Source organism: Astyanax mexicanus, chromosome 7 (genome assembly GCF_023375975.1).
Source record: "Astyanax mexicanus isolate ESR-SI-001 chromosome 7, AstMex3_surface, whole genome shotgun sequence".
In the NCBI taxonomy this organism is placed as follows: domain Eukaryota; kingdom Metazoa; phylum Chordata; class Actinopteri; order Characiformes; family Acestrorhamphidae; genus Astyanax; species Astyanax mexicanus.
In genome coordinates this window covers 49437526-49456257 of record NC_064414.1, presented here as the reverse complement: position 1 = coordinate 49456257, position 18732 = coordinate 49437526, and the positions used below count along the sequence as shown (strand labels likewise).

At 38.2% G+C, this 18732-nt stretch overlaps 1 protein-coding gene across 2 annotated transcripts in view; it reads right to left on the bottom strand.

The window, feature by feature from the left end:
- smad1 (SMAD family member 1) overlaps nucleotides 1-1563 on the bottom strand; it is a 37439-nt gene extending 35876 nt beyond the window's left edge. Inside the window, exon 1 of one of the 2 annotated variants that reach the window (XM_007230485.4) lies at nucleotides 1474-1563. The gene's annotated coding sequence lies outside the window, so the exon portion shown is untranslated. Of the gene's footprint in view, nucleotides 1-1337 lie in introns of both variants that reach the window. The other variant, XM_007230484.4, reaches the window with a different exon arrangement.
- Nucleotides 1564-18732: the final 17169 nt, after the last annotated feature.

Below are 18732 nucleotides of genomic sequence, written 5' to 3'. Positions count from 1 at the left end.
ACAAAAGTGTAGAGACCACAAAGGACTTGGCACTCACTGATCCATCAAGCATGGTCACCACTAACAAACCAGTGTATTACCAGACTAATGCAAACAGCAATGGTGTCAACTGAGAATCTATAAGTTCTGCAAACAGTCACACATGCAATGGTTTATACTGGTTAAGAGAACAGAAAGATATGATTATTGACTAATTCTTGAAGCATGGTCACCACAAACCAGTGTATGATCAGAATTTAACAGTATGGGTGTCATCTAAGAAGCCCTATATTCTGCCATTTGTCACACCAGAGGACATGCAATATTTTTATATGTTTATGTGTGGACAATATATGGACAATCTTTGATCCTTTAAGCATGATTACCACAAAGCAGGGTCTGATCACACTAGATCAGCATAAGTGTCCACTTAAAAACTTCAAGTTCTGTCATTTATCAATTGTGTTGCTTAACTATTAGTCACACCATAGGACAAACAATTGTTTACAGAGGTTTTAAAGCTTAAAGACACCACAAACAAACCGGTATGTGTTCAGAATAAAACAGCAAAAGTATGAATTAAGAAGCTCCACCTTGTTACACCAGTTGACATGTATTGTTTACAGAGGTTTGGAAGCCCCAAACATGTTGGCATTCACTGATCCTTCAAACATAGACACTAGAAAACTAGCTGGAAGATCACAGTGTCTATTGAGATGTTCTAAGCCTCTAAGCTATGTGTCACACCAGAGGACACATAATTGTTTACAGAGTTCTAGAGACCCTAAAGATATGGACATTTACTGATCCTTCAAGCATAAGCACCACAAAAGAACCAGCACAAACAGAATATAATTGAAAAGCTCCACATTCAGCCATTTGTCACACCAGAGGACATGTATATTGGTTTACAGAGGTTTGGAAGCCCTGGACATGATGGCATTCAATGATCCTTCAAACACAGACACTAGAACAGTGTCTATCAAGTAGTGATAGAAGCACTGAGAAGTTCTAGGTTCTAAGCTATGTGTCACACTAGAGGACATGCAGTGCTATTTAGAGGTTTAGCCCATTTTAACATCTCATAAGCCCAAAACTGGACCCTTGTCACCCCCAAAACATCAACAGTGAACACTAGTGCATGATGGGATGGGTGTGCATCATGCAGACACTCTTACAGCCCACCATGCAGAACCTGCAGCAAGCACAAACACAAGTGACCAAAACATGTTGTGATAAGCAGATGTGATAAATCACATTTGAATGCATATCACATTCACACACACACACACACACACACACACACACACACACACACAAACACACACACACACACACATACAGCTCCCTCTACAAACCTTCAACAACTTCTGAAAGTTCACCAGGACAGAGCAAAAAGTTCAGGAGTAAAGTTCCCCGCTCGTGCGCGCTTGCGGGCCAGCAGCATGCAGTAAAACACGTGTTTTAAGCAGAAAAGCTGAAGTTTTGCGGTACCTCGCGCGCCTCCTCCGCAGCTCCGCTCCTCTCAGCTCGAGCTGATCCGCTTTCGCCCAGAGACAGAGCGGCGCCGGCCGCATCACCCTCCGCACAAAACTACTCCAATCACTTCGCGGCATGGAGCGAGGTCCGGTTGCTTAGTTTCAATTCGAATGTTCCGTTCCACCTTAAAAAGTCAGTGTGTTGCTTGAACCTCCGCCGGGACGTCTGCATTAGAGCAGAGCTTATTTAAGGTGGAATTGGAAGTTAGGCTGGGAAGATCCTAATTTCTCTACTTTTTAACTTCTGTCGATTTCAAACAACAAACAATGATATATTATCTTAATAGAAACGTGTCCCTTAATAAAAAGCACCACTTGTCATGATAAGTACTAATTTTTGGAATTTTTGGAAATTTTAGATTAATATAATGTTAATTATTAATATAATATTAATTGCAAATATTCAGTATTATTGTCATTTTATCAAAACCATTGTATGTCACTGATACAATTATCATGGAATATCATAATAAGGCAAGCATGCATTACTTTAAATAACTTTATATTACTATAAAAATGGAGCAAAACAAAAAACAAAATGAATAAAATGATGTTTATAAACAAAGCAACATACCAGCTGATTCGTTTATGTTATTGTGATATTTTAACTTAATAAACACAATGGACAACAGCCAATAGTCACTGTCCAATATAATTTTTTTTTAGTTTACTACATAATTTGAATATACACACTGTCCCTCACACTGTGTCACAAATGCCTGATAAATGGTCCAAAAGGAATTCTCCAAAAATACCTGAAATTAACTCTTTTTACATAGACTTCTGTTGAAAGTTAAGAGATTTTACATCCCTCATGTAAAGTTGTTTTTCATTGGACAGCGATGATATTATTGTATAATGTAAATTTTTAAAAATTTCTACTTGTTTTTTACCATCTATTAAAATACTGAAACATTAAATGTAAATTTAATAATTAATAAAATTTTATCAGACTTTGTAAATGATTTAGCTGATTTAATTAAAACCTGCTACTAAATTATGACCGATATGAATTTATTGCACTGGATTATTGATCATAGGGTTGTAAGTTTGGCAGGTATAGCTAATAATATGTACATGAATAATATTTTTATTTAATGAACAGGCTTTTTGGTCTAAAGTTACCGAAGCAAAGCAGATTATTAAAGCTAATATACCTCTCAGAAAGTCTCTTACTATCAGTAAGTCTCACTGGTTTATAGTTTAGAAAAGTTTCTGCATGCAAATAAGCATTAGACAATTATTATTTTTCTGTATCTGTAAAAGTGTGATTATATGCTGTTTATCTCTCTATTCATCTTTTCATATAATGTGCTTTATTGTATATATCTGTCTACGCTGTGAGAAGACTGTAAACAGACTTTTGAATATTTCTAAACAGAGTGTAGATATATTCTGCATACTTTTACCTTGCTAGAAAAACCTGCTTAATTTTTTTTTAAATAGTTTAATACAGCTGTCATTTATAGCTGTCAAAAAAACATGATAAATGTGTCCACAAAAAGGGCCCAGAATGCTAGGAAAATTGTTTTACTTTTATATTATTTATTATTTTTTTTTCTTTAACACGATATTGATTGTTATTGTTGCTTTTAATTAATTTGTAAAATGATTATGGATTTATTTTATGGTATTATATTCATTCTAGTAATATGGCATGAGTCATATTTAACTATAATATGTTCTTATCTATAGGAACATCTTTTCACTTCATAAAATAAAGTTATAAACTCATAAAGGTATAAAAGTAATGAGAGAGTCTCAGAGTTTAATTTAAAGTCGGTTCTTATCAGGCCCGATATATCTCGTTAAAATAATACAGGCCGTGTAGTTTTGCTAAATAAAAAATAATAAATAAATAAAATGTGATTTTATGCGCATCTCGCGCGCGGGTCAGCACTCTGCGCGGGACTATTTTACTGTGCGGATCCGGCGGCGGAAGGAGACACCCGGCAGTGGGAGGTGGTGCTAGCGCGAGTGACGTCACGCGGTTGGCGACAGAATGTCTGAGTGAGGCGCGAGTAAGCTGCACGTGAATGTGAAATCTGGGAAAACACTGCGAGTGTGTGTGTGTGTGTGAGAGAGAGAGAGAGAGAGAGAGAGAGAGAGAGAGAGAGAGAGAGAGAGAGAGAGGCAGTGAGAGTGAGAGAGCGAGAGAGAGAAAGACAGTGAGTGAGAGACAGACAAAAAGAGAGTGAATAAGAGAGAAAAAGAGAGTCAGTGAGAGAGCAAGACAGACAGAGTGAGACAGTGAGTGTGAGAGAAATAAAAACAGATAAGACTGAGAGAGAGAATGAGAGCAAATGAGAGAGAGGGACAGCGAAAGAGAGAGACAGTGGATGAGAGAGTGAGAGTGTAAAAGAGACAGCCAATGAGAGAGAATAAAAAAGAGACAGAGAGAGAAAGACAGTACAGTCAATGAGAGAAAAACAGAGAAAGACAGATAAAGTGAAAGAGAGAGACAAAAAGTAAAAAGAGATAGAGACAGTGAAAGAGAGACAGAGAGAAAGAGAATGTGAAAGAGAAAGCCAATGAGAGAAAAACAGATACAGTGAAAGAGAGAGAAAGATAGAGACAGTAAAAAAGAGAGAAAGTAAAAGAAAGAAAGGAAGAGAGACAGTATCAGGTCTAATTAGAGCATGTGCATTCTGTTAGTAATTCTATGTGTTGGTTCTGCAGATCTTATTCTGGTTCTTATTCTGGTTTTACTGCAGTTGCTGGCAGTCTGTCAGATCAGAGCGGTCCTGATGAGAGCCAGTTTCATCATAACGTTTTTGATTATCTTTGTGACTGCACTTGAGGATACTTTCAAAGTTCTTTACATTTTTCGGATTGACTGACTCTCATTTCTTAAAGTATTTTTTTTTCTTTATTTATTTGATTAGTTTTTGCTTCTCGTAATATATATTATGAGAACATTACTCAAATAGAGCTATTCACTGTATACCTGTAACTCTACCTCTTCACTACTTTACAACTGATGCTCTCAAACACATTAAGAGACAAGAAATTCAAGTCATTAACTCTTGATGAGCACAGCTGTTAACTGAAAGCCTGAATTCCAGATGACTCACTAAAGAATTCCATGTTTTTCTACATATTTTATATGACTTTAGTATTAATCTACAATACAGAACATTTTATTTAAATGATGACAAACCTCTTAATTTGAGGTGTATCCAAACTTTTGACTGGTACTGGATACTCATTGCCATTGGCCAGGGCTTCGGTTTAGTTCAGACGTCCACAAACAGTGTTCCAGCACAGTCACAGTTCATTTATCAAAAGTGTTTTTCCTAAAGCTGTTCTACACAACTGAACGCTGTAATCACACACAGTTGGCCGAAACCCTCACACCAGGCTTTGGGGATGTAGATGGACAACAGCTGCAGTCACTTTTAGTCCGGACAGTTCAACTGCAGCAACCGCTGAACCAGACCCAGTTTAAATCTACCAGTAAGTGTAGACTAAACAGAATTTATAATTGCTATAAAAACTGATCACTGATATTATTATTATTATTATTATTATTATTATTCAGACAACACAATTTCTTAACAAAGTAGAGAACACTAAATGCAGCAGGGTGATGGACAGCCCAAAGTATTGAGTCTATTGTGCTTTTGTTGGAGTAACTGTCTCTACTCTGCAGGGAAGGGTTTCTTCTAGATTTTGGAGATTTGCTGTGAAGATCTGATTGCATACAATACAAAGAGCATACGTTAGGCCAGGATGTTAGAAGACTAATGATCCCACCTCATCCCAACTTTTCAACTAATTCCAAAAGTACTGGATGTAGTACCATCATTTCAGAGCACACTGTTCCTCTCTAGACGATGCCAGGCATTAGACATGGTGCAAATAGATTCATGCTTATCTCCTCCCAGGGGCGATTCTGGGAGCTGAGCACCCAACGAACCCAGACCGGCTTCAAAACAAAAGAAGGACCATAAATAAAATTGAGGAGTTTTTTCCAGGAGTGTCATATCAGAAGATTCAATTCAGACCAGAGACTGTAAAAAGACGGACGCTGTGTCGCCGTTCCCATTCATTTAATGAAAATGAAGCAAAATTTTTCCTCCATGTTGGCGATCCTGAAACCAGAGTCTGCGCAGTAGAGACCAGAGGAGGGTGAAAGACTGTGGAGAGACAGCCGTCTCATTTGAATAAACCCGCCCCTGAGGGTTATTGTAATATATATTGATTATATTGCATTATTCTATTGTTACATCATTTATTTTGTTTCATTAATACTATTTTAGACAAATTCATATCCTTGGTAGGGATTTACTTGGATTTCTTTTGTTGCGGTAGAATATTCTTCATATTAATAAAATTATGTTTTTTTTTTTCATACTGGCAAGATTATCGTTATTGCAGAAATACCTTGAAATATTGTGAAATATTGTGTCCCTAATCAACACTAATATAGACTTAAATGTCAAACTCTTTATACTGAGGAACTAAGCCATATATATTTATGAGTATGTTATCAGTAGATATGTCTTGTTTATGTTGTTATTTTTATTTTATATAACTGACATTTAAATGACTCCTGCATTGACATTAAATGACATTTAAATGACACGTACACCGAGGCAGAGTCCGAGCACATCCTGCGCTTGGCGAATAAAAAGGATTCTCATGAGGAACCGGCCGAGCGAACAGTTTCATTCTTACGCTCTGCAGGCCGGCTCGCGTTACAAACAGGCGCCTCCAGTGACACGGCGCTTTGCCAAAGCCTTTCTAGAAATAAGGGCTGTAGTGCTGATGTTTAAATGCTGCCTGTCTCCAAGGCCTTTCAGATTTAGCCCAGTGGATCTGCCTGTTGCTTTCAGCACCGTCCTGCTCTCCACACAACAAGTGCAGCTCAGATTTATTAGAATTCCTGACAGTATGATGCAGAATTAGTCCTATTGTTTAAGAATCTCATCCATGCAGTGGCAAGTGTCCCACAGAAATAAACGCTGATCTGTCTTCAGTAGCATCTACTTGGGTAATCGTCATCCCTGCATTGCAAAAGTCTCATTCCCTTAACCCTTCTTTTATGTTCATTTGTCAGGAACAGCAACGGTGTTCCAGGGTTCATTTGAACCGCTGCTCGTTAATTATCCAAAAGAAGTCTGAAACCCAAAAAAATCCTAAAAAGCAGTGTAAATATTTTTTTTTACAAACTCCTTTTCTAATTATTTTATCAATATTTGGTGCAGTGGTGTTTCTTACCTCTAACAGGTAGTGGTTCAAGTAGAATAATTCACTCGTTTTTCATAAAAAAAATACATGTTCCAACCTTTTTAATGTTTCACTACTTTATTACTTTTGAAAGACCAACATATAAAACGGTAACACTTTACTTGGATGGTCCATTTTATGACCTTGTTGATGCTCAACTGACATTCAACTAACACTGAATTGAATGTCCATTTAAATTTAACTTAACACTATGTTGAATGTAAATGATTCAAAATAGAACCTAACCCTACACCTAACCCTAACCTTAACCCTTAATCAACCATAAAATCTAACCCTACACCCAACCCTAACCTTAACCCTTAATCAACCATAAAATCAAACCCTACACCTAACCCTAACCTTAACCCTTAATCAAGCTTATAATCTAACCCTACACCTAACCCTAACCTTAACCCTTAATCAACCATAAAATAAAACCCTACACCTAACCCTAACCTTAACCCTTAATCAACCATAAAATAAAACCCTACACCTAACCCTAACCTTAACCCTTAATCAAGCTTATAATCTAACCCTAAACCCAACCCTAACCTTAACCCTTAATCAAGCTTATAATCTAACCCTAAACCCAACCCTAACCTTAACCCTTAATCAACCATAAAATCTAACCCTACACCTAACCCTAACCTTAACCATTAATCAACCCTAAAATCAAACCCTACACCTAACCCTTAACCTAACCTTAACCTAAACTTAAAATTTAACCCTGAACCCAATCCTAAAATATTAAGATGGATTAGAGTTAAATGTAGGGTTATATTCAATAGAGAATCATTTACTTTCACCTTTTAGTTCATTTGCATTTAATAGACATGTAGTTGAATGTTAGTTGAATGTCAGTTGAGCATCAAAGAGGCCATCAAATGGACCATCCAAGTAAAGTGTTACCTATAAAACAATAGTTTTACATAACATTGAAATATAACATTTTAATTTTGTTTTAGTTTTTGCAGAAGGCAGTTGCAAATATGTGGATGAACCATTTTCATATTATATGTTGATTACACTAATTAAGGCAAGCAGGCAAGAAGTTTCATACTAAAAAAATACTTTTAACTATATTTTTCTAGATCTTCACACTTTAAAACGGGTCAAATTGACTTATAACATAACAGGAGGGCTAAATCTAGTTTAAATATCTGACATTTTTTATTTTTACATTGTTTTATAAAAATGCCATTTAATTTCTTTCCTTGTTTTATGTAATTTTATGAAATGAAAGTGTCTTATTTCATTGGCAGATATTTTTGCTGCTAATACAATAAAACACATTTAGTAGATGAAATCACTATAAACAAGTACAACAAAGTTAGAAATTAGAAATAGCTAGATCCTAATTCATCTAAAAACAAATAATATCATTGGAAAGTTAATTTCCAATTTCTGTAATTCAGTTCAAACTGTGAAACTCATATATTACCTAGATGTATGACACACAGAGTGATCTATTTTAAGCATTTATTTATTTATTGTTGCTGATAATGGCTTCCAGACAGTGAAAAACCCAAAAATCAGTGTCTCAGTTAATTAGAATATTATATAAGACCAATATAGAATAGATAGAATATTATATAAGACCAACCTGCTGGAAAATGAAATCTCCATCTCCATAAAAGTTGTCAGTAGCAGAGGGAAGCGTGAAGTTCTGTAAGATTTTATGGGAAAACAAAACTGCGCTGACTTTAGACTTGATAATAAAACACAGTGGATCAACACCAGCAGATGACATGTCTCTCCAAACCATCACTGATTGTAGAAACTTCACACTAGACCTCGTGCAGTTTAGACTGTGTGTCTCTCCACTCTTCCTCCAGACTCTGCTCCCTTAATTTACAAATTAAATGTAAAAAAATTTACTGATGATCAGTGATGGTTTGAAGAGACATGTCATCTGCTGGTGTTGGTCCACTGTGTTCAATATTGTAAATCAATTACGTACATCACCATTTTATTCCAATAATTAAATTATGGTGCATTATATTTTTGTCAGTGATTCTATATAAGCAACTCTTTTTACCGTTATTATACAAAGTAGTTATTTAATAGAGAATTAAATAACTGATGTACATAAGGTTCAATTGCATCATAATATCTGTATCTGGATATTATAAAAACTGAGGATTTGGTCACATAAAAATGCTGATACTTAAAACTTTTGTGAAAGCTCAAAAGTTTTTCATTGTTTTTGTGTGGACAGGAAAAATGGAGCTTTATAAAAATACTGATGTTTAAATTAAGAGTCTGTATGTTCTTGACATAGATCATTAGCTTAGTATTTTTGTTTTTTTGAATATTAATAATATGTGTGGGCATTAAAAATATTATATTATATTAATATAATATTATAAATTACATTAGCCTCATAGCTTCCGTGCAACAATAAACTTGGCTGGTTGCATCATGGTCCTACATGGTCCACCAAGCTCTCATTTATGCCATCTGAGTTTCTTGCCATGTGTGAGTTTATTTGGTTGGCACCGTAAAGCACCATGCCAGTCTTCACCTCACAGCTCCACTCCCTTGATTGGATAACAGTTTGGATGACTGGCGTTTGTTTAAATGGACAATGTGCTATTTGTACACAGGCTGTGTGTAAGATGAGCCTCCCTTTGCGGCCCAACAGCCGCCTCTAAAGACGCAGTTGGCCTCACCCCCAGCCCCCTCAAAACTGCGAGGAGGGTGGTCTGCCATACTGTGTCCCTCGGGTAGAGGAGAGGTATGATGGGACAATTGTGGGGCTTTGCATGTGGGCTGGAACTGACTGGAACAGCTGCCCCCTGGCTTAAACACTGTATAGCTCATGTGTAGCATAGGATACATAGACATACTCTCTTACGAAGGTGGTTCCTCAAGGGTTCTAAAAAATAACAATGGTTTATATAGAACCAACCCTGTTGGGAAAAAAAACAGCATGGCCATCTCAAGGTGGTCAAGTTGGTTAACATTTGAGTTTGAGTGATGGTTTCAAACTGACAAAGCAAGATAACCAGTATGTTTAACATGGTCATGGCAAACCAGCTTGGTAATACAGATCCAGATAATACTGGTCAACCAGTGAGACCGTGCCAGCACACCACTATGGCCAAGCTAGTAAAAAAGTTTTGTTTTGTTTAAGCAAGAAAGAATAAGCTGGTTGACCAGCATGGCCAGCAAGTCAAGCATGACCAAATGGGTTTACTGGCATGACCAGCATGACCAAACTTGACCATGCTTGTCAACAATTTTGGTTGTGTAGACCAAGCTAATTGACCAGCAAGATTAGCATGACCATGGTGGTTGACCAGCATTACTAGCAAACCCTAGCTGGTTGAATAATATTACCAGCAAGACCAAGCTGGTTGACCAGCATTACCAGCAAGAGCAAGCTGGTTGACTAGCATTACTAGCAAGAGCAAGCTGGTCGACTAGAATTACTAGCAAGACCATGCTGGTTGAATAGCATTACCAGCAAGACCAAGTTGGTTGACCAGCATTACCAGTAAGACCAAGCTGGTTGACCAGCATTACCAGCAAGAGCAAGCTGGTTGACTAGCATTACTAGCAAGACCATGCTAGTTGATCAAAATTACCAGCAAGACCAAGCCTTTTGACCAGCAAGACCAGAATGACCATCAATACCAAGCTGGTTGACCAGTATTACCAGCAAGACCAGAATAACCATCAACACCAAGCTGGTTGACCAGCATTACCAGCAAGACCAGAGTGACCATCAATACCAAGCTGGTTGACCAGCAAGACCATGGTGCCCGACCGTTGGCCAAGCATGTCCAAAATCAAATGCAACAAACACTATGGTGGTCAGGAGCTGATTAGCCATCTAGTAGACAAGTATAGGATATAATTTTACATTGATGAGCAGCATTTCCACCACCATAATCATCAAAGCCCAGCTTAGACCATCCTAAACCAAAAATACCAACCACTGGAACCAAGAGTTCTTTTCCTGGTTAAACCAATGGTTCATTGAAAGCATTACACTATTGTTATATCTCAGAGAACATCTGGTACATACCTACCAACATTTGTTGAAGTAAGATCAATGGGTGAACCAGCAACAGGGACATAGACACCCAAGGCTAAACTTCATGACTTACAGGACATAAAGAATCTGCTGCTAACATTAGTCTTGGTGACAGGTACCATAGGACACCCTCAGATGTCTTGTGGAGTCCATGATCCAATGAGCCAGACTCATTTTTAATAGCACAAGGGGTAACTACACAATATTAGACAGGTGGTCTTAATGTTATGGCTGATCAGTGTATCCTAGAAAAATGGAGAAGATACTTTGTCACACGTTTGACACTTATTACTATTTTATTATCTTGGTTTTAAGACTAGTGTGATGATGTCAGAGGGAAGATGGTGAATGGAGCTCCATTAGGTCACTGCCTGAGGCTGTTAATGGATTATTAATAGACTAAGACTAAGAGCTGAAAGACGGACAGGCAGGAAAAGATCAGAAAATGACCTGAAACGCTCCTCATCAATTTAGACATAAAACTAAACTACTGACATACATAAAATATAACTGTAAAGCATTACATAATGTATATATTAAATAGATCATCCATAGCATTACCACCACTTGCCTAAAACAGAGTAGGACCTTATTTATGCCATTGCATAAACCTCTGAAGGTGTCCTATGGTATCTGACACCATGATAGTATTCTACTGCCTGGCCAAAAAAAAGGTATGCAAATGATGTGGTTTGGATGCTGCAGTTGGTCTGCAGGTCTAGGTTCAGCAACAGTATGTGCTGAAAGAATGAGGTCAGCTGACTTCCTGAATATGCTGAATATAGACCAGGTTATTCCATCAATGATTTTTTTCTTCCCTGATGGCACGGCCATATTCTAAGATGACAATGTCAGGATTCATGGGGCTGGAATTGTGAAAGAGTTCAGGGTTCAGGGAGCATGAGATCATCATTTTCACACATGGATTGAGAGAGAGTTCACCACAGAGTCCAGATCTTAACCTCATTGAGAATCTTTGGGATGTGCTGGATGGAGAAGAGAGGCTTTGTGCAGAGGTCAGACTCTACCATCATCAATTCTGCTGCAAGATCTTGGTAAAAAAAATAATGCAACACTGGATTGAAATAAATCTTGTGATGTTGCAGAGGTTGCAGAGTTTTTTTGGCCAGGCTGTGTGAGGGCAAGCCTGGTCTTTTAGGTAGGGATGGTGTCCACCCCACGCGGGAGGGTGCTGCCTTACTTTCATGCAGCATAGCACATAGTCTTTTAGCTAGTCGGCAGAGTAGTGTTAGAAGCTGCTGACAATCCAGAGCCGGGACCAGGCCGCAGACAGAGAGGCTTAACCGACCGTCTGCGAGCTGCAAAGAGACGTTACCTAGATACCAATGTTTTCAGACTGTGTCTGTCCCCCGAGTCAAACAAAAACATCAAAAAACTAAAACAGTCAATCTAAATAACTTAACTTATATTAAATAATCATATCCAGACTGTAGTACTAACATTTCAAGCCTAAAGATTGGTTTACTTAATATTAGATCTCTAAATTCAAAAGCAGTTCTGGTGAATGAAATGATAACTGATCAGAAATTCGATGTTCTGTGTCTGACAGAAACCTGGATTAGGCCAAATGAATATGTAGCATTAAATGAAGCCACCCCTGCAGGCTATAATTATATACACAATCCGAGATTGTCCGGTAGAGGAGGTGGGGTCTGCATACTTTTCCGAAGTACCTTAGCTAGCAATCAGAAACACTATGATAATTTTACTTCTTTTGAGCTTCTTTACACCAGTATAATTAATCCAGTTACAAAAAAGAATGCATTTTCTTTAATTAACATCTACAGACCACCAGGGCCCTATTTAGAATTTTTAAAAGAATTTAGTGATTTTGTCACAGACTTAGCAGTAAGTAGTGATAAAGTGATTATAGTTGGAGACTTCAATATTCATTTCGAAAAATTGGATGATCCATTAAAAAAGGCATTCACATCGATTTTAGACTCAGTTGGTATTATTCAAAATATAACAGGACCTACTCATTACTGTAATCATACTCTGGATTTAGTTTTGACCCTGGGTGTGAGCATAGATAACCCGAATATTCGTTCTCAAACCTCCGCAATTTCAGATCATTACCTTATTTCATTTAAATTACATCTCAGTCATAATATACGTACATCCCCTAGCTACTCTATAAAACGTTCAATTACACATTTTACAGCCCAACAATTTACAGATAAGCTTCCAGACTTATCAACTCTAATGTACTCTCCTGTAGACCCAGTAGAACTAGACAAACTAACCGAAGGTTTAGAAAATACCTTTCGCTCTACCTTAGATGTTGTAGCACCCCTTAAACACAAAATAGAGAGACAGAAAAAGCTCGCACCGTGGTACAATGATCAAACTCGTACCTTACAGCAGCTAGTACGAAATTTAGAGCGTAAATATCGATCAACTAAACTGGAAGTGTTTCACTCTGCGTGGAAAGACAGTCTTGTAAAATATAGTAAAGAACTTAATAAAGCCCGCTCAGCGTATCTGGCCTCACAGATCGAGATAAATAAAAATAATCCTAGAGTTCTCTTTAGTGTTATTTCCAAATTAACTAAAAGCCAGGCAGGTACTGAACCTCAGATTCCAGCCATTCACACCAGCAACGATTTTATGGACTTCTTCAATAGTAAAATTGAAAACATTCGGGATAAAATTAAACAGATAAATATTACATCCTCTCTGTCATCTGGTGTGGCTGATTTAGAACAAAACCCTGTTACTGAAGTTAGGTTGGAAGTCTTTAACCCACTTCCACAGCTAGAACTAGAGAAAATGATCTCCTCTTCAAACAGCACAACCTGCACACTTGATGCTGTTCCCACAAAATTATTAAAGCAGGTATTACCAGATATAATTAAACCTCTGTTAATGATAGTAAACTCATCGCTCGCCCTGGGCCATGTACCCAAAGCCTTTAAAACAGCTGTAATTAAACCTCTGATCAAGAAACCAAATCTTGATCCTAGTGTACTGTCTAACTATAGACCTATTTCAAACTTACTGTTTATTTCTAAGATTTTAGAAAAAGCTGTAGCCCAACAACTCTGCTCTTACCTGCAAAGAAACCAAATCTATGAAAAATTTCAATCTGGATTTAGGCCTCATCATAGCACTGAGACAGCTTTAGTTAAAATAACAAACGATCTACTTACAGCTGCCGACCAAGGCTGTGTTTCCCTACTCGTACTTCTCGATCTGAGCGCAGCCTTTGATACAATAGATCATACTATCCTTTTAGAAAGACTAGAGAACATGGTTGGTGTAACTGGAACTGCCTTAGCATGGTTTAAATCATACTTAACCGATCGCTATCAGTTTGTGAGGATAAATGATATGTCTTCCAGTTATACCAAGGTAAGATATGGAATTCCACAAGGCTCTATATTAGGACCATTATTATTTACATTATATATGCTCCCACTGGGCAAAGTTATTAGAAAACATGACGTAAATTTTCATTGTTATGCGGATGACACGCAGCTCTTCATATCAGCCAAACCTGACGACAGAGTGAGATTAAAGAAAATCGAGGATTGTGTAAAAGATGTGAAATCATGGATGTCGCACAACTTCCTCCTATTAAATAGTGAAAAAACAGAAGTTCTCCTATTAGGCCCCAAAGCTGCTAGAAATAAATTATCAGACTTAATGCTAAATCTGGCAGACTTCTCAGTCACACCTGGTTCAGCAGCTAAAAACCTTGGAGTTATTATAGATTCAGATCTAGCATTCGATAAACACATATCTAATGTTACTAGAACAGCTTTTCTACACCTACGTAACATCGCCAAGCTAAGAAATGCCCTATCACTGCATGACGCAGAAAAACTAGTCCATGCCTTTATTACCTCAAGGCTAGATTATTGTAATGCGCTACTGTCTGGATGTTCCGGCAGTAACTTAAATAAACTTCAGCTAGTTCAAAATGCTGCAGCCAGGGTCCTTACTAAAACTAGAAAATTTGACCATATTAGTCCAGTCCTGTCAGCACTGCACTGGCTTCCAGTCAAATTCCGCATTGACTATAAAATTCTCCTGTTAACGTACAAAGCCCTACATGGGCTCGCTCCTGAGTATTTGCGAGACCTCATCTCCTATTATGAACCACCGCGATTACTTAGATCTCAGGGTGCTGGTTTATTAGTAGTTACTAAAATTCAGAGGAGCTCTGCAGGAGGAAGAGCTTTCTCTTATAAAGCGCCTCAACTCTGGAATAATCTCCCCGAATATGTTCGGGACTCAGACACAGTCTCAATCTTTAAGTCTAGACTGAAAACTTACTTGTTTAGTTTAGCTTTTGGTAATTAATGTTTTTTTCCTTTAGATAAGGCTGCAGATTCAGGGGTTCATGGACAGAGGGAATTGTGGGTAAACTGAGATGCTGGTGCTGTTGTTCTCCCACTGCACACGGTCACTCAGGTTTGTGGACGGTGGAGTGGGTGGATGCTGGTGTTTCAGGGAGCCTCCATGTCTATGTTACCTTCTGGCTCTCTGCCTTTAGTTAGGCTGTTTTATTCAGTTCTGCCGGAGTCATTAGCCACACTCTGATAATGTTTTAATATTCTTCGTTTTACATAAATCCAGTCAAAACTAATTCCATCTCTCTTCCTTCCTCCGAGTTACTGACTGCCCACCTGTCTGACCCGATACCGATGTTGGACCCTCAGGCTCTCACGTCTCCTGTCCGGCCAGACTGATGGAAGTTTCTGAAGTCAGCTCTTCTCCACCACCACCACAGATCAGCTGCTCATCGTCCATCTTATTCTCCACTACTGATTACATCCAAGCCATTAGTGGCGCGCTATTATAGTCCTGAATATATAAAACCTATGTGGATGTATAAAAGACTTTTTAAAATTTGAATTTAAAAGCTGTTTGACCAGTGGGAGGATGGTCCCCCCTTAAATGTGAGTCTTGGTCCTCCCAAGGTTTCTTCCTCCTCCTGCAGATCTGAGGGAGTTTTTCCTTGCCTCCGCGCTCACTGGGGGTTCTGTATTCTGTATTTTCTTTGTTTAATGTTTTGCCTGATTCTTTGTCCTGTAATCATGTTTCTGTAAAGCTGCTTTGTGCCAACACCTGTTGTAAAAAGCGCTATACAAATAAATTTGATTTGATTTGATGTATTATGGGTTGTAGAGGGAGAAATACACAAATATCTTTCAGTTTTTCTTTGAGAAACATTGTTTTTAAACATTTCAATCATTATTTCACACCTTTGTTACAAACTGGTGATATGTCGCTTATCTGTGTACTGCTTTTGTACCAAATCATGATTACAATCACCTGTTTAATTATTTTTACCTCAATACTAACCCTAAATTGTGCCTGTCCCAACATTTTTGGAATATGTTGTTGGCTTAAAATGCATAAATGGATGCATATTAATAAAACAAATTAAATTGGGTTCAAACTGTATGCAATCAAATAAAGTCAAAGTGAATGCAAAAAAAATCTGCATTTTCCATACTGTCCTAGTTGTTTCTGATTTAGGATGACTTGAAAAAAGCCTCAGCTTTACTCACTAAGACATGGTTCTGCAGTATTTGGCTCTAAAATGTATTTTCAAATGCATTGCTCAACATTGGCTTCCCTGAAGCTGAGATAATGTACTACGCATCGCACAGATGTTCCTGTAGTACAACACAATGAGGTCATTTCTCACGAGAGTGTGTGTTTTGTGTGTGTGAGAGAGAGTGTGTGTATATATGCGTGGAGGGGAGGGTGGTTGCAATAGAAAGATCTGAAGATATTGTAAGCGTTGGACACTGACATCACCCTTTTCCTGTGGAGTACTGGAAACACAGTTCTGGTGGACTGAAAAAATAGTGAGCTTCCCGTAGTGTCCGATTTGTTTGTGTAAGAGAGAAGTAATAGAACAGAGGTCGGATCACCATTATAAATAATCCAGCCGTTACTACAGATGGAAGCACAGAACTCGGACAAACGGTTGTGTAGTAATTTTAAAGATCTGAAGACACTCAGGGACTTATTATAGCAATCCATAGGCAAGTCATCAACCGTGCACCATGCAGCTTAATTTAGGGTGCATTTAGCATGTCTCTTTGCTGTCATAACGATGGGAAAAGTATGCCTTGCGGTGTCTCAAATCTCTTAATTAATCATGGGAGTGTTTTGGGTGTCACTTGCCATTCCAAGAGCTCTGGCAAACTTTGTCAGATTGCTATTTTAACAGTTCAGCGCTTCTGCGCTTCTCAGCCAAGGAAACTGACCTGCTCTTTCAGGCTGGGAACAGCAATGATACTTTTTGCTTTATTCTGTTTATTGTTGTTGTAAAAGTTAGTTTTGTGTATTGATGAGCATCTGTGTGTGCATCAAGCGGAGATGTCTGGCTGTTGACTGTTGTTGAGGTTTAAATCAGTCAGTGGCGCACCTGTGTTTTCCGTTGCCAAGATAGCAATACACCAGAAATTTACTTGAACACACGTCATTTTGAGACCACCACGTTAATCAGTGTAAATATATTCCTAAACTCCAACGATATTTTAATGGTGTGGGTGCAAGCCGTGAAAATAAACTATTGACGGGGTGTAAGAAAGCAATGAGCATCACAATGTGCCATGGGACTGCTGAATGTAAATTGGATCTGTAGATCATGAGGTTGTGAGGTGTTATCTTGTGAATAAGGTTGTGCATTGTAGAAGGCTAAATTACCACTAAATTATGTGTGGACAGAACTAGAGCTCATTTTCACACAGGGCCAAATTGGTTACGATAGATTTGTTTCCCCTAATACATAAAAATAATCATTTAAAAGCTGATTTTATATTTACTCAGGTTATATTCGTCTGATACAAATATATATGATCAGTACGGCTGGACAAAAAAAAAAAAAGAAATAGATAATGGATGTAGTAGAGACAAGGAGCTGGTCATAATGTTATGCTTGGTCAGTGCAAAGTGCAACATTAAAGAGCCACTTCCTCTTTCTACAGCATCCTGTAAGCTATGATGTCACCTCCATCAGCCCATTGATCCCGCTTGTGCCATCACCGCCACTACTGCGGTGTAAGTATAGCAGCGGAGGTCGAAGGTCACGCAGATAGGCCAGTAAACTGCCTTAATCGAAGCGCTTCGTTTCTGAGAGGACTCATGGGTATCGGGTTTACCCATAATCCCCCTCTCCTCCCCCTTTCCCCCGCTGGAACGGCCTCTCCGCTCTTCTCCTCCCTCTCGTTCCCTCGTTCTCTGGCAGGAGAGAGCCATCGATCAGCGCCAATTAACCACAGCTCTCGGAGGACAGCGGGACCGGCCCCCTGCACAAACACACACACACATTCACAACTACACACACACATACACACAGAGCTACTGACCAGATACTGGCCTCTGATAACCCCACCCTATTACAGATGTCACTTTGCAGCCGTCTGGAGGTTGACTGGCTGTGTGCTCTGCATGCTAACAGCTCACCGGGCCGGGCTTCAGAACAGCAGCGAGCAATTGCATATTAGTTACTAGTACTAACTAGTATTTAAGTATTTAGTCAGCTATGGCCACATTTTTGGTAAATTACTTACTGTATTTATAAGACTATCAGTAGGTTTTAATCATTATGAGCTATGACACAATGTTTAACTAAAATAGGCCTGCACCTAAAAAGATTTCTCACTAAAATCAATATTTTAAAAGTCATTTTTTCTTGTTCTTTGTGAAATACTACAGGTCTCTCGTCGCTGTCCAATGAAAAACACGTCCATTTTTGTCGATTTTTAGTTTACATAATTTAAACAGACAAACAGTCCCTTACACTGTGCCAAACTTTCTTGATGAACGGACCAATCGAAACTTTTTAAAATGACCTGAAATAAACTCTTTTTACATTGACTTCCATCGACAGTTTACAAGATTTTTTCTTTCTACTGTAAAGTTACTGTTTTGGAGCTGTTTGGAGAAGTGTTT